Source organism: Vicugna pacos, chromosome 15, assembly GCF_048564905.1.
Source record: "Vicugna pacos chromosome 15, VicPac4, whole genome shotgun sequence".
NCBI classification, from domain to species: domain Eukaryota; kingdom Metazoa; phylum Chordata; class Mammalia; order Artiodactyla; family Camelidae; genus Vicugna; species Vicugna pacos.
This window is the reverse complement of record NC_133001.1, coordinates 56,150,277-56,164,015: the sequence shown is the minus strand read 5'-3', so window position 1 is coordinate 56,164,015 and position 13,739 is coordinate 56,150,277.

The window sequence follows — 13,739 nt, the reverse complement described above, 5'->3', positions numbered from 1 at the left end:
TCCTTTCTGATAAGCACTCGGACTGTCTTTTGCCCAAATACAATGGTCCTCATTAGCTTTCACTGGGGCTTTGAACTCCACACAAAACCCTCCCCTCCCCTAACTGCCCGCTGGAGCTGGAGCCGGCCCTGGGGGCCCGCCGCTCAGCATTTCCTCTGTGGTCTGTTTTTAAGGTGTTTATAATGGACCCTTTTCCTGCTCCAGACTCACCCCCGGAGCTGAAATCTCCTCGGTCTGGGAGGCTCTTCTGCTGCTTTCCAGTCACCGACAGCTTTTCGTGCCTGAGAGTAAGCTAAGCTGCTTCGGAGCGGGGCCAGTTCTTAGCCCCTGTGGGGAGTGGGGTGCAGGTCATTCCGATGCCCTTCGGAAGGGCCGGTGGGAACAAGGCTGAAAAAGCGAACTTGCTGGAGCCCGTTTCTCCCTCTGGCCCCAACCCGCCTCCCCAGCTGTGCTCCAAAAAATCTCTGGGAAGTGAAACAGCTCAAAGGCAGACTGCTTACTTGTCCTCCGAAGCGGTGTTTTAGCCGTCCCGCAGGCCCCTGCTGGCCCACAGAATTTGAGTCCATCCTTGGGGTTGCTGGCCTCTCACTCCAATGATGACCCATGCATGCTGAGGCCCGGAATGGGTTTGAGGGGCAGCTCCAGGGGAAGGGGAGCCGAATAGGGGAACCCCCCTGCCCTCCAGGCAAGGTGCGAGGGACCAGGTGCGGAGGGGTAGTGCTCATCCCAGTGAGCGCTCACCCCTCCATATCTCTGCCCTTTCTCCCTGGGTGCCAGTCCAGAACTCCGACCTCAAAGCGCACGCTACAGCACTGTATCCTCAGAGGAGGAAGTCAGACAAGCCTGCCCATCCCCAGGCCCCCACTCTCCCTCCAGGCTAAACCTTGCTCCCAGTGCCCAGGCCCAGGGTCTGGCTTGACCCCTGCAGTCAAGACCGGGGAGAAGGGCAGTTAGCCACGGGGGTGGCTCTGCACAGCGGCTGCGGGACAGACAGCAGTCACGTCACTCGGCCTCCATGGGCAGTTCCTCCCCTATCAGCTGAAGATTTCAGGGCCCTAGACCGTCTCGTGAGGTCTCCTGCATAGACACGTGCATTTTTAAATAGCAAGTTTTTTGTGAACCCATGTGAATAGCTTACCTGATCGCCTTTGATTCAGCATCACAGGTGTGATGCAAACACCTACAGTTTTGAAGAAGCCACCTGGAAGCCAGTGGCCCCCAGTCCTCACTCCTCAGCTGCCCCTGGTTTCCGGAATCTTTCCTTTCCCCACGGCACACATCCCCAAAGCCCCTAGCTGTCCCTGAAGGCTCTTATGTCAAGGATGCCAGAGCTCCCTCAGCAGAGGAGGCAGCGGAATGGTCATTTATAAATCCACGTGCCAGTGAAGCCGGGATCTCCTGCGTTCTGGGGATCCCCAAGTCTCTGAGCCCCATGTCTGCACACAGCTGTGGAGACACACCTCCTCAGGCCCACCTGTGACACCACCTCCTTATGTGAGTAATACCCACCAGCAGGTTAGGAATTCTAAGTGCAACAGAGATTGTCCACTATCTGTGAATGCCCTTGAACTCTCCATTTATTATGTTACCTCAACTCTCTCATGGAGCTTTGGCGAGTAATCCAAGTGTCAAGTGACAGCAGTACTTCTATGTTACCTCCAAGAGGCCACGGGAATGCCCAGTGTTTTCTCTAGAGCTGTGTGGCCCAGAGCTTAAGTAAACCCAAGATAGGGAGGAAGATGATGACATAATTAATGATGGTACGCTTAAATTCTTCATAACAGATTTTTTCTAGGTTTGCCTTTAGTAGAAAAATGCACGCCACGTGTGGGCAATACATATTTCAGAGGTGAGTGCTCATCGTCCTATACCAGGCAACTTTTCAATAACTCGTATTCCAAAAAGCAAGGTGTCCCTACAAGGATAACAGAGCATCACTTAAAGAGTAAGAAGGCCTCACTTAAAAATCTTGCCAGAGATTAGACGGAGCACCCAGTGACAGCCCCGTTTCTACTCCATGAGGACAGCTTCTGCCCGCGGGGCCATGTAGACCTGAGAATAAAGCTCTCAACGCTGCTGCGTTGAGCCTCCAGGCTGCGGATTCTCTGGGCTTCTCGCTCCCTTCTCCAGCGCTCCTGCCTCCAGCTGACTTGCTGGGAGACAAGGGGAAAGGCAAAACCACGGGTCTCTCGGGGAAGGAAACGGAAAGGTTGCGCCCGTCTGCCGTTTGGAATTGGCTTGTCGGCCCTTGACCGAGCTCTCAGTAACATCTCTGCACAGGCAAGTGTTCACCCCGAGGCTCTGTGCCCCATGCCAGGCCGAACGCTGGGCAGGGAGAATGCTCCAAGTGCAGTTTCCATCCCCCTAAGGCAGGCGATTGATCTAGTTCAGTGGTTCCCAACCAGGGGCGATTTCAGTGATGCCTCGAGAGATTGCTGGTGGTCACGGTGGGAGAAGGGTGCGATGAGGATCTAGCGGGTGGCGGCCAGGGAGGTCGCTGAATACCCTGCAAGGCAGCGGCCAGCCCCCTGCAACGAAGAATGACCTGTCCTCATTGAGGAGATGAGGCCAGAGGAGCACACCTACCCGCAAAGGGAACATCGCACACGGGGAGGGGGGGGCGGGGGGGGAAGGGAGGTCTGTCACCAGGGCCGCTGCAGCCTCAGTTTCCACTCCTATAAAATGAGGCTTAAAGTGTGTGCCTATTAACTGCCATCGGGGGAGCTGTTTCCAGCCCTTCCCCTCTTAGACATAAAATTTTGCTCTGCGCTCACAGCCTTAAATTAGGACTATTTGGTGGTATAATCATGTATGTTTAAAACCAAACAGAAATTTCCTGTTCCCCAGCACAAAATAAAATTTCAAGTTTATAAAAGGGCCTGTAAAATCTCATAATCAAGCCCATTAGCCCAGCAAAATGCTCCACTTTGATTTGGTGGTGTTTCGTTTCTTTTCTTAGCACCACTTCATTAGCGTGCTTGTAACGGATGCTCTTCCAGCCTGCTTCTTGAAATTGCTGAAAAAGAAAACACACGACTTTAAAGCACAAATTCCAAGAGCAATATCCCTCCCCCTTCAAATGTGGAGGCTCCGGGAGAACAGAGAATCTGGGGGAAGGGGGACGCCTGGAAATGCAGCGTGGCCCCAAATACCACTTCTTACTGGGGCGCTGGAATCTTCTGCGTATTTGCTCCCTGGACTCATTGCCAGTGGCCTCGCTAATTTCCAGCTCTTTGCTGCTTCAGAGGACCAGATTTTCTTGATTAATAACAAAAGGTTTTGTTGGGATCAGAGCTGTTTCCCACCGTCTCTATGCAAACCCCAGCAACACAGGCTGTGTACATTAGCATTTCAAGGCACTTCCTATCACAGAGGGCAAGAAAAGCCCCTCTTGGTGGGTAAAATCCATTTTGTCCTCTCTTGTGACATCTGTTCTAGCTTTTAAAGCCAGAAAGGAAACTAGATAATGCCAGTCCTTTGATTTACAGCACCAGTCCTTAGGATGCTGTGAGCTCGCTGACGGCTCAAGAATCTGCAAATTCCCTTCACACGGGAGAACCCAGAGGTGATTCTGAACTTGTCGTTCCAAAGCTTCTTTGTCTTTTTCATGATTTCTTAATTATACGCCCAAGGACTTCTAAACCTCACAAAGTGAAGTAAAGTATCTTAAACTTCAATTTGGGGGGTGGGTAATATAAATGTTTATTGCTGCAGAAGCTCCTCTGTTTCAGCTTTAAGTCCCCCCAAGCTTTAGTGGGGAGAGGAAATCGAAGCTGATTCAGTGAGGCAACTGAAATACACCCACAGATATGGGGGCGGGGGGAGGCCCGCAAGTGACAGGACAAAAAGGGAAAAGAGAGAAATCCGTCAGATCGCTGCCTCTTGCTACCATCTGGGCTGCAAGCCCCGGGTCCCTTACCCTGGTCATCCCCGAACAAAGCTGAAGGCAGATTCCAGCCGGTTCTCCATTCACTATTCATTCAGGGGTCCATCCGCCCCACATGCATTCAGCCAACTGCTGTGCTAAATCAGGGCCTCCTCCCGGGATTGACATGGTAATGAAGTGTCTGTGCAGCTCCTGAAAAGGCCGCCCTAGGTATGTGCCCCTCCAACAAATCCACCCTTTCACCCCACAGAGGCCCCCAAATTATCTCATAACATTACAACATCTGTGCAGAGGGCTCTTGTCTTTGGAGCTGGGCGTGTTTATCACTCAGCCGGGCTCCCTCTTGCCGGGTGGGGCCGCTGGCCAGCCACTTGGGGCAGGAGCCGCACATCCCCCCACCTCCCCACCCCGCCCCGGTCCACAGCCTCAGTGCTCCAGAGCGCCTGCGCCCGCCCCGAAGTGCCGCGGCCAGGATGCTAAGCACCTGGAATTTCTGTTTGATCATTTTCAGATGTTAAAAGTGGACCGAAGAGTTAAACTATGTCACGGGAACTTGCTGTCTGAGAACCTTATAATTAGTCCAGCAAGGAGGCCAGACAAAAACTGGGGGGTTGCGGGTAGGGGGTGGGGGCCCTGGAGGGGAGGGAAAAGCTAGCTAATGAATTTTGACTCTACCAAATGACATTCGCTCAACTAATAAGTGTGTCTGAGCTTTATTTAAACTGGCCCCAGGTCAGTAAACCTAAGGGGAAGCAGGGGGGTTGGGGGAATTTATAGAAAGACTGTACCATCTGCAACTTATATGTGCTCTGCCCTGATACAATGGTTTCATTTAATTTGACTTGACATTTAAGAGCCCTTTTTGGAAGGAAAAAATGAATATTTCTACATTCTATTTGCAATAACCTCACCTGACTCTGCACATAGCCAAGAAGAATAAATGTCACATCCATTGCACACAGCTGTTGGCCGTCCTGGAGAGGGGACCCGGGATGGGGGGGGGCGGGCAAGCAAGGCTCCCAGTCACTGCTCCCAGGCTGTACCTGAGGGCCTGTTTGGGCTCTGAGTGCTTGAGCTTGTTTGGTTTTGTTTCCTTGTGTCCAAATTCAAGGGCTGATTTGGATATAATGTTCTTGACTGCATAGGAGATGGATTTGGGGATGCCAGCCAGAACACACAGAGCAGCCCGTTCAGCCAGGCAGCCAGGCAGGGCAGCAAGGAGACATGGCCAGCGTGGCCCCAGCCACCTGCCCATGCCCCATCCCCTCTTCCATAGCCTTCAAAAGCTTTTAGGTCAAGACTGACCTGTCCTGCCATCACGGGACTTGGAAATGCGTCCCTGGCAGATACTTCAGTCATCCTGGGAAAAGAAGCCCTCTGCCTGCTTACCTCGGGGGGCTGTAGGCTCAGGGGGCAAGAAGACGCAGGAGGCGGAGGCCTTTGGTGGTGCTGGCCTCCACCCCGAACCTGGGGAATGAGCCCACAGGACGGACTTCAGAAATGTCTCCTAACTGGGTCTGTCTTCAAGTCCCCCGGCCACCCCCTGGGCTCAGACCCCCAGCTTGGCTCATCCAGAAAAGTCAGCAAGCAGCCTTCTCTCTGGATTCCCTGAACCCACCAGCCCCTCAGTTCAGTTCAGCCTCCACCCAGCAGCCTGGTCCCAGGCTTCCAAACCAGTGTGCCCCAGATGCCAGTCACACATTGACTGCCAACAGGGTCCCATCCAAGGTCTGAGGTCACTGCTCAGGGTGCAGCCAGAGCTGAGAATAGGGTTCTGAAGCATGTGTCTCCCAGTGGCTCTTCAGAGACAGCCTCTGCCTTACATGCCTCCTAAGCAGGCCCCACTGCATGTCCGAGCTCCTGGCCCCCTTCCTACCAAGGTCCTTAGAACCCAGACCCTGACCTTTCTAAGACCCCACTCTGATCCCTACTCGGCTGGACTCTTCTCCACAGGGCTGTGGGCCTATTATGGGTTGAATGGCTCCCTCCTGTAAAATAGTTTTGCTGGAATCCTAACCCCCAGGGCCTCAGAGTGGGACCTTGTTTGGGGGTAGGGACTCAAGGTAAAGTGCGGCCATTAGAGTGGGCCCTAATCCAGTCTGACTAGTGTCCTTGTAAAAAGCAGAAACTGGGAGACACATGCCCAAGGGGAGCACGTGTGAACTCCAAGGGGTCATCTCCAGGCCAGGAAGACACCTGGAATGGATTCTCCCTCTAGAAGGCACTAACTCGGCCGGCACCTTGATCTTGGACTTCCAGCCTCCAGAACTCGGGAGAACCAAGAGCCCCAAGGAGGGCGTCCGGGAGCCCCAACCCCCAGGCCCAGGCCCACAGCACCCTCCTCAGTACAGAGGCTGTCGTTTCGGGCCATCATGTGGGGTCCTTTGTTGTACAGTCCTAGAGAACTAACCCGCCTTTATTAAGGCCTGCGTCATCGCTTGGATTCTAATTTACCAGTGTTTTTGTTTTTTGTTTTCTCTGTTTTATGATCTTCCTAAATCATTGCTCCCTGCTCCTCCAGAAGTCTAGCTTATAGCAGCCAAACAGTCTGCACACTATAGTCTCATTACAAAACCTATTTATCTTCTTTAAATATCCCGGAGCAGTAAAACTAAAGATATGATCAACTTATTTTGCCTGGAGTTACCAATAGCCTTTCCATAGCATTTAACTTCCTCATTTCTCTGACCTGAGTTTAAAGGAAAAAAAAAATATATGTACAGATCACTCTGAAGATATACATTTTGGAAGGATGTCACCTAATCACTTTTCATCTTTCTGTCAACATCTTTCCTCACCTGGGCCATTCGGTGCCCCAAGATGCCTCCTCATTCCCAGAGTCACCTGATTGGAGGGCCCCCTGCCTTTCCTGACACCCTCCCCACCCCCTATTCAATTACACCTGTGGTTTGGAAACACAATTCTTAGTCAATCAAATCCTGTAACTGGTCAGCAAATATTTACTGAATGAGCTTCAGGCAGTGGGCGTCCCTCCCACGCCCCCCCCCACACCCCCAATACCTCCTCTAACCCTGTTCTCCTCCCTCCCTATCCAGCCACAACCCTCCTGAGCTTCCAAATTTCTGCACTCCCAGACGTGACCACCTCCCCCCTCCCCGGCCCCACCCAACAAGCCACCAATCAGAGATGGCTGATCACTAGACTAGCAGAAGGGTCCCATGGTTGCAGGAACAGAGCAAAGGACTCACACGTGGCTAGTTCTCTTTTTTTCAAACTAAAGGCTTATTAATACTCAGAAAAATCATCTTAGCATCCTGTGATTCCACTTTATTCAGTGGATGTTCATCACCTCTATACTAAGAAGACCCAGCAAGGCACCAATATATAAAGCGTGGTACCTGCCCCTGACGTCTGGTGAGGAGTGCAGATGCGGATACAGGGGAAGTTCACTTGCACAGCGATTCGGGCTAGCGCACATGTGGGCACAGGTGGGCACAGGTGCGGTGGGCACTCTGGGGAGGGGGATTCTTCAAGGGTGGGAGGAACTAAAAAGGCTTAATAATGAAGGGCACACTTGAGCAGGCCCTTGAAGGATGAGGAGATTTTGCCAGACAGGGAAGGGAGAAGGGAGGGTCCAGGCTGAGGGGCAGGGGGGCCTTTCTTTACCTCCATCAGTGAACCTGGGCTAAGGTGACTGACAGCTGATGGGGTGGGTCAGCCCAAGGCTGGGACTGGGGTGAAGGGATTCAGAGCAGTGGGGCTTTGAGTGAAAAATTGAAGGGGATGTCAAAAAAAACAAAAAACAAAAAAGGAACTCAGTGATCAAGATAAATCCTATTTTAATGCAACATTTAAGAAGTCAAAATTAATGCAAGAATCCATTGCTAACAATATACCAAACTTAAAAACAAAGCCAGCATGACTGATTTTTCCTTTTGGGTCTGGCTCATTTTCACTGTTAAAATGCAACTTTTAAAACGAATATATGTATGTGTGTGCATGACGGGGACATTGTGCTGTACACCAGAAACTGACACATCGTAACTGACAGTACGGCAATAATAAATAAATACATACATACATACATAATTTTTAAAATGCAACTTTTTAAGTGTTCCCAGCTATCGGCATGTGTGCACTTGTTTTTACCAATAATCCCCTTTAATTTCTTCCTGGGGAAGAAGAGAGAAAGAAAAAAACATATGAAGATGTACCAAAAGCTCATTCCTCCCTGTTCTGGTCTTCAGCAAAATTCCCTCCTCCTTTTGGAAACTCAAAACATTTTCAACCAAGTACTTCAGTTCAGGAGCTGGGGAGCTTTCCCTCACACTGAATACGGTTCGACACCCGTTTCCTCTGCTACCCGACTACCAAGCCAAAGGCACAGGCCAGAGGCTGCGAGCTGGCCGGCGACCCTGCGGATGTGTGTGCATCCTGCCGGAAGCAGCGGAGCTGGGCAGGAAGTGGCAATTAAGAGGAGGGCAGGCTTCAGCAGAAGCTGAGCAGTGCTGGCCCCAACAACCCGGGGCTTATCAAAGGAGGTGGCTGGGGCTGACTCTGGTAATTAACGGGATTGCACGTTTCAAAGGAAAAGGGAGGAGGCCTCGCCAGCATTGCTGGCGCCCAGCACTTTCCCTAAAGGCACAGACAGAAACAGGATGAGCAGCCTGGGGTGGGGGGGGGGGCGGTCCACAAGGCCCCTCCCTCAGGGAGGGAGTGTGTCCTGCTGTGGGGCAGTCACTCCTTCTCCATGTCCTCTGACAGTCACCTGTTTGCTCCAGACCCTTTCTCTTCTATCATTACTGACTCTTTCTTAACTTTTCAAGATAATCTTCCTTGGGAATGAAGTTTCTTACTCTTGGACCTTCCCTCGGTGACCTTATTTTTGGAGTTTAAGGAAGATTTTCCAATTTCTCTTTTAGGTTCTGATTTCAGCTAATTTTAAACCAAACTTACCAGGAGTAACTAAATATTTGAAACATCTATTTGAGCAAAAGTGAATCGATTTAGTCCCACGGGCCAGACAGCACGAGACAAGGGGACTAGGGGTTGCCGAATGCAGCACCCACCAGGATCTGCCCGAAGTGAGGAGGGGGACGGCCCATCTGCTGCGGACCATGTGTTCTCGGGGGACCCTGCACAGTCAGCATGGCTGGTCACACGTGTGAGCCACTTCGCTTTCAGAACCACCAGCTTCCCTATGCGAGCCCGGAACCTGGGCTCTCCATTCAGAGCCTACAGGCACCTGCTGAAACGGAACATCCAGGGAAAGGCTCGGAGGAAAGGGTTCTCCCTCCCGTGACCCTGACAGAGACCTGACTGTAGCCTGCAGGGCTGGATGGAAAGACTTAGACAAAAAATAAAATCTCAGAACCAGGCAGACAAAAGGTCACCCTCGTTTGGAAAGCCTGCTCACCCCGGAGTCAGGAAAGCTGCCCTGGAATCCTTCGACATGCCTGCTGGGTTTCCGAGGTCCACCCTGAGCCGCAGTGTCCTCGGGGGGACAAGGGCTGGGGCTGATGATGTGCGTGACACTCCCTCCCTCGCATCTCCTGCCCACTCCAGCCCTGTTCCCTGATCTGATCCCCCTCTTACACTCCCTCCCTCCGGAAGCTCTCCACGCAGCCTCCAGGGATCTCTCCAATGAGACAATCAGACCTTGTTCCCCATCTGCTTCAAAATCACCGCTGACCAACCAGGTCAAGCATTTATCTGCAAGGGCACACTGCCCACAACGTTAGCTCTGCACTCCTGGTCCTCCGGGATGTGGCCTGGCCTGAGGTCCTGCCTTAGCTCCCGGCAGACACACAGCAGGGCTCTCCGCTGCCCCTCCACTGGTGCCCGCTTCCCGCTTCCCTCTGCTTGAATTCCCTACCCTGTGCTCAGACTCCCAAAGGGAAAGCAGGGCCCACCTCTGGGAGAAGAGACGCAGAAGGCAGACCCTCCAAGGCATTTCCTTACCTGTCACCTCATCAGCATTATCATTATAATCGCCCACCATGCCTACCATCTTCTGAGCACCCCCTCCCCAGGAAGTCTTGTCTCCCATGCCCCACGCTCCCCAGGTTGGTTTAAGCCCCCTGCTCGGGGCTTCCTGGCACCCCAGGCTCGCCTCTCTCCTGGAACGCACCACACAGCCTCGCAACATGCACCTTTGTCCCTCTGCCTCACCTCTCATCCTTGCTTCTGAGGCTTCCATTCTGGTAGTTGCCGCAGCACTGATGCTCAAGCTGAATGAATGAATGAATGAATGAATGAATGAATGCGAGAAGGAACATATCTATCCCACAGTGGGTGCACAGAGGTTCCTTTATTGTTGAGTCTCTTCTTAAGGACATCTGATGATGCCAGAACTCTCCCTGCTTCCCTAGCCTCCTAGGCTCTGAGGATCAAGATTCCTGTCTGCCCAGCGGCACCCTCCATGCCGCCGCTATGGCCCACACACCTTCAACCAGCAGCAGAGTGGAGGGCAGAACCTGTGTCGCCCCAGTTTTAGACCTCTGTCCACCTGGAACACGGACTTCTCACCACATGTTTGTCCTGACAGTTCCCACCAGCTCATTCACAAGACAGGAGGGCTGTTTTCTCTGCAGTGAATGTCTTGGGCATCCTCTTCGGGAAGGAGGCTTGACTCAAGTTCCCAGGCACAGTTCCCCTTAACATCTTCACCTGGGAGCCTCATCTGTCTCCTCTCCAACTCTCGGAAACAGGAACCTGGCTGACATGTTTCAGGATGCAGCCCTCCCAGGCCCCCTTCCTGGAGCTGAAACTTAGCAGCTTCGAGCAGAAAAGGAGACAAGCAGGTCATCCAAAGCCTTGCAACCACCTGAACGCAGCCCTCAGTCACTCCTGACCTCTCCCCCAATTAAATAACCTCAGTTCCTCAAACTCCCTTCGAAAGCATCACCTACACAGCAAGAAGAGCGAAACACTCTGAGCCTTGAGCTGGCGAGGAAGGAACCAGGCTCTCTCCCGACTGAAGCAGCATCTGGGGGGGTGGGAGGCAGAGTGGCTTTATAGGCGACAGGAGGAACTAAACACTAAGATTTTCATTTTAGTGCAAGTGTCAGTGGCACACCCCTTCTGGGGCAAATTCCCAACATCCTGATCAATCGCAGACTAGCTCTGAAAACGCTGGTTTTCTTCAGGTGATAAATCAGAAATTTCCACGCATCGTAAGGAGTGCTTCCCAGAAAGAAACTTTTAGAGGCTTATTATGTGACTTCAGTGCTTTAGAGGAGTGAGGTGCAAATGAATGAAAAGGGGAATGTGTTTTTCCCCCTCCCTTTTGAAATGGCAGTAATATTCCAAGTGAAGGCAATTTCCAGAAGCACAGTACCTCTGGGCAATGCGACAGGAAAGGATATCCTACCGAAGCTGGTCATCTAATCGCTCACACTGTACCTGCTTCCCCGCCAGGCTGTGGTCTTGCCTCATCTTGGGAAACGAGTAAGTCAGAGCTGTGGTGACAAGCTAACGTCTACATCCTTCAGTCTTAGAAAGTCAGTTGAAAGCAACAAGGGACTAGCTGACGTTCGCACTTCTCTCCCCCTGCTTTCTGTGCACCACATGTCTGAGTGGCTGCGTGGGTCCCCCACGCAGACCCTCCTATTGTCCCGATGCACCATTTGGCCGGCAAACCTGGTGGCTGAGAGCTCATCTTCTCAAACCATGTAGTGTCTCCTAGAGGAAGAATGTGTGTCGATTAAGGTAAACAAACTTGTCAGTGAAATAAGCCAATCAAAATTTGCCATCAGTATATACGTCCAGGTCCTTTTCTTTCTCCCAATGTCGTGGATACCTGTGACCTGGTTATGTGTCTCTTATTCATTGTCATCTTATTTCTGCTGAGAATAAAATTGATTCACTCAATGAGCGTTAATTGAGGACGTCTGGGTGTTTGGCAGGTGCAAAGTGCCGGGGAAGCCTGTCACAGGACGCACCAAGCTGATCCCCTGGAAGCTCACTGCGTCCTGGGGAGGCAGAAACAGCAACAACCTGGTATGAAATGCTCCCCGGGCTCTTTATGCCTTGGGGGCCGGGTAGGGCTCTACACGGGGCAGGAACGGGCCTCTTCTAACTGCAGGGTGGGCCATAAAAGCCCCTCCAGATCTTAAATGAGAGATCTTCCAGGCTAGACCGGGGGAGGGGTGCAGGTCTCCAGGGCGGTGGCAAATTTTCCCTTTGCCCAAGATTTGGGCAAAACCCAAAGAACACAAGGAGCTATGTATCCCCGAATTCTTGGAAAGCCTCCAACAACAGGGGGGGCTTATAGGAAGTGGCACAGTCTGATGACTCCCCAACACCCCTACACCCCTCGCCCCCACCCCCTAGCAGCCCAAGAGAAGAGGAAGGGGCGGGCTTGCCCTGGGGGCCACCGTGCTCCTGGTGAGAGGACCCCTCCCCTCCTGGCTCTGAGGGCATCTCTGCGGAAGACCGGGGCACCTGGCAGAGCCAGAACCCTGCTCCTGGGGCGGACGTCTGCCAAGGATGCAGGGTTCAGAGTGGCTGAGAGACCTCTGTTTCTCAACTGTAATTTTCAAAACAGCACAAAGTGACCTTCGGGGCTCGTTTTTGGCAGTAACATTTTTATGAGTCGATGAACAACATAAATTAGATATCCAGGCCTGATCAAGCCACAGGCACCTTCACCGGGACTCCAGGCAGTGTCCACCGCTCGAGTCCTGGACTTCCACCTGGCACTTCGGCCTCCTTTTCTTCCCCGACCAGAGGCTCCTTAGTGCCGCCTCCCGACGCCGTCGGGTGGGCTGGGCTAGAAGCCCGGGGGCCACGGCAGCAGCTGAGCCTTCAGCTGGAAACACCGACGCGCGCTCAGCTCCCTTTCGTCCAGTCCAGTTCGGCCTGGTCCCCAGTGGACTTGATGACACTTGGTTGTAAGCTACGGGTGCCAAGCTGTCCCCTTTGAGTGTGCCTTCAGGACACAGGGGTCACCGCCCGGAGGCTCTGGGTGTTTATGTTGAAACCTGAGGGGTGGGGGTGGGGGCAGAGAAGCAGCCAAGGCTCCTCCCACGTTCCCTCCCCAGCCCAGGGCGGCATGAGTGTCAGAGCCGCCTGGGGGGCTGGTGGGAAGAGACCTCTGGGCCCTCTCCCCAGGGCTTCTGATTCAGCCGGTCTGTGGTGAGGTCTGAAAATTGGCGTCCCCGACAGTTCCCAGCGGCACTGATGTCATGGGCCACACTCTGTGGGCCACTGCCCCGTGCCCTGGTGGAGACCGAGGTAGTTCTGCCCCTGGACACGGCTCCACCTGGAGCGATGAAAGCTCCCCCCACCCAGGGCCACGCACCACCGCCGCCCCCCTGCGGAAGAGCTCACAGGGCGCCCCCGGGAAGCGGCCCGGCCCGGCCTGGCCCAGCGATGCTGGCTCTGAGGGTGATGCTCCGGGGGAGGCGGCCCCGGTGGGCCAGGGAAGATTTTAGAGGAAGTGACTTTTGAGACTGAAGGACAAAGAAGGGCCAGGCCAGGAAAGGGGGGGTGAAGGGAGTCCCCGAGAGTGGGACAGGCAGGTGCACACCCCACCAGGCTCAGGAGAGCTCAGGGCCCCAGGGAGCCGCGAGCAGTCCTGGCAGCAGCACCTGCGAGAGGAACAGGGGTGACAGCTGGGGCTGGAAGGGGGCCGGGGCGCACCCTGGGTTCCTCAGGACAGTCAGAGCCTGGACGTCATCCAGAGGGCTGGGGAGCTGGGAGGGACCAGAAGGGAAGGTGTCTGCCAGGGTCCCGGGCCACTGTGACTTCCCAAAGGGAACGGCCCTCAGAGGGGCCAGCTTCAGGGACCCAGGGACTCAGGACTGAGGCGGGGAGTAGATGGGTGGGGGGACGCTTAGCTCAGGCTGCTGTCACAACATACCACAGACTGGGTAGCTTAAATGACGAT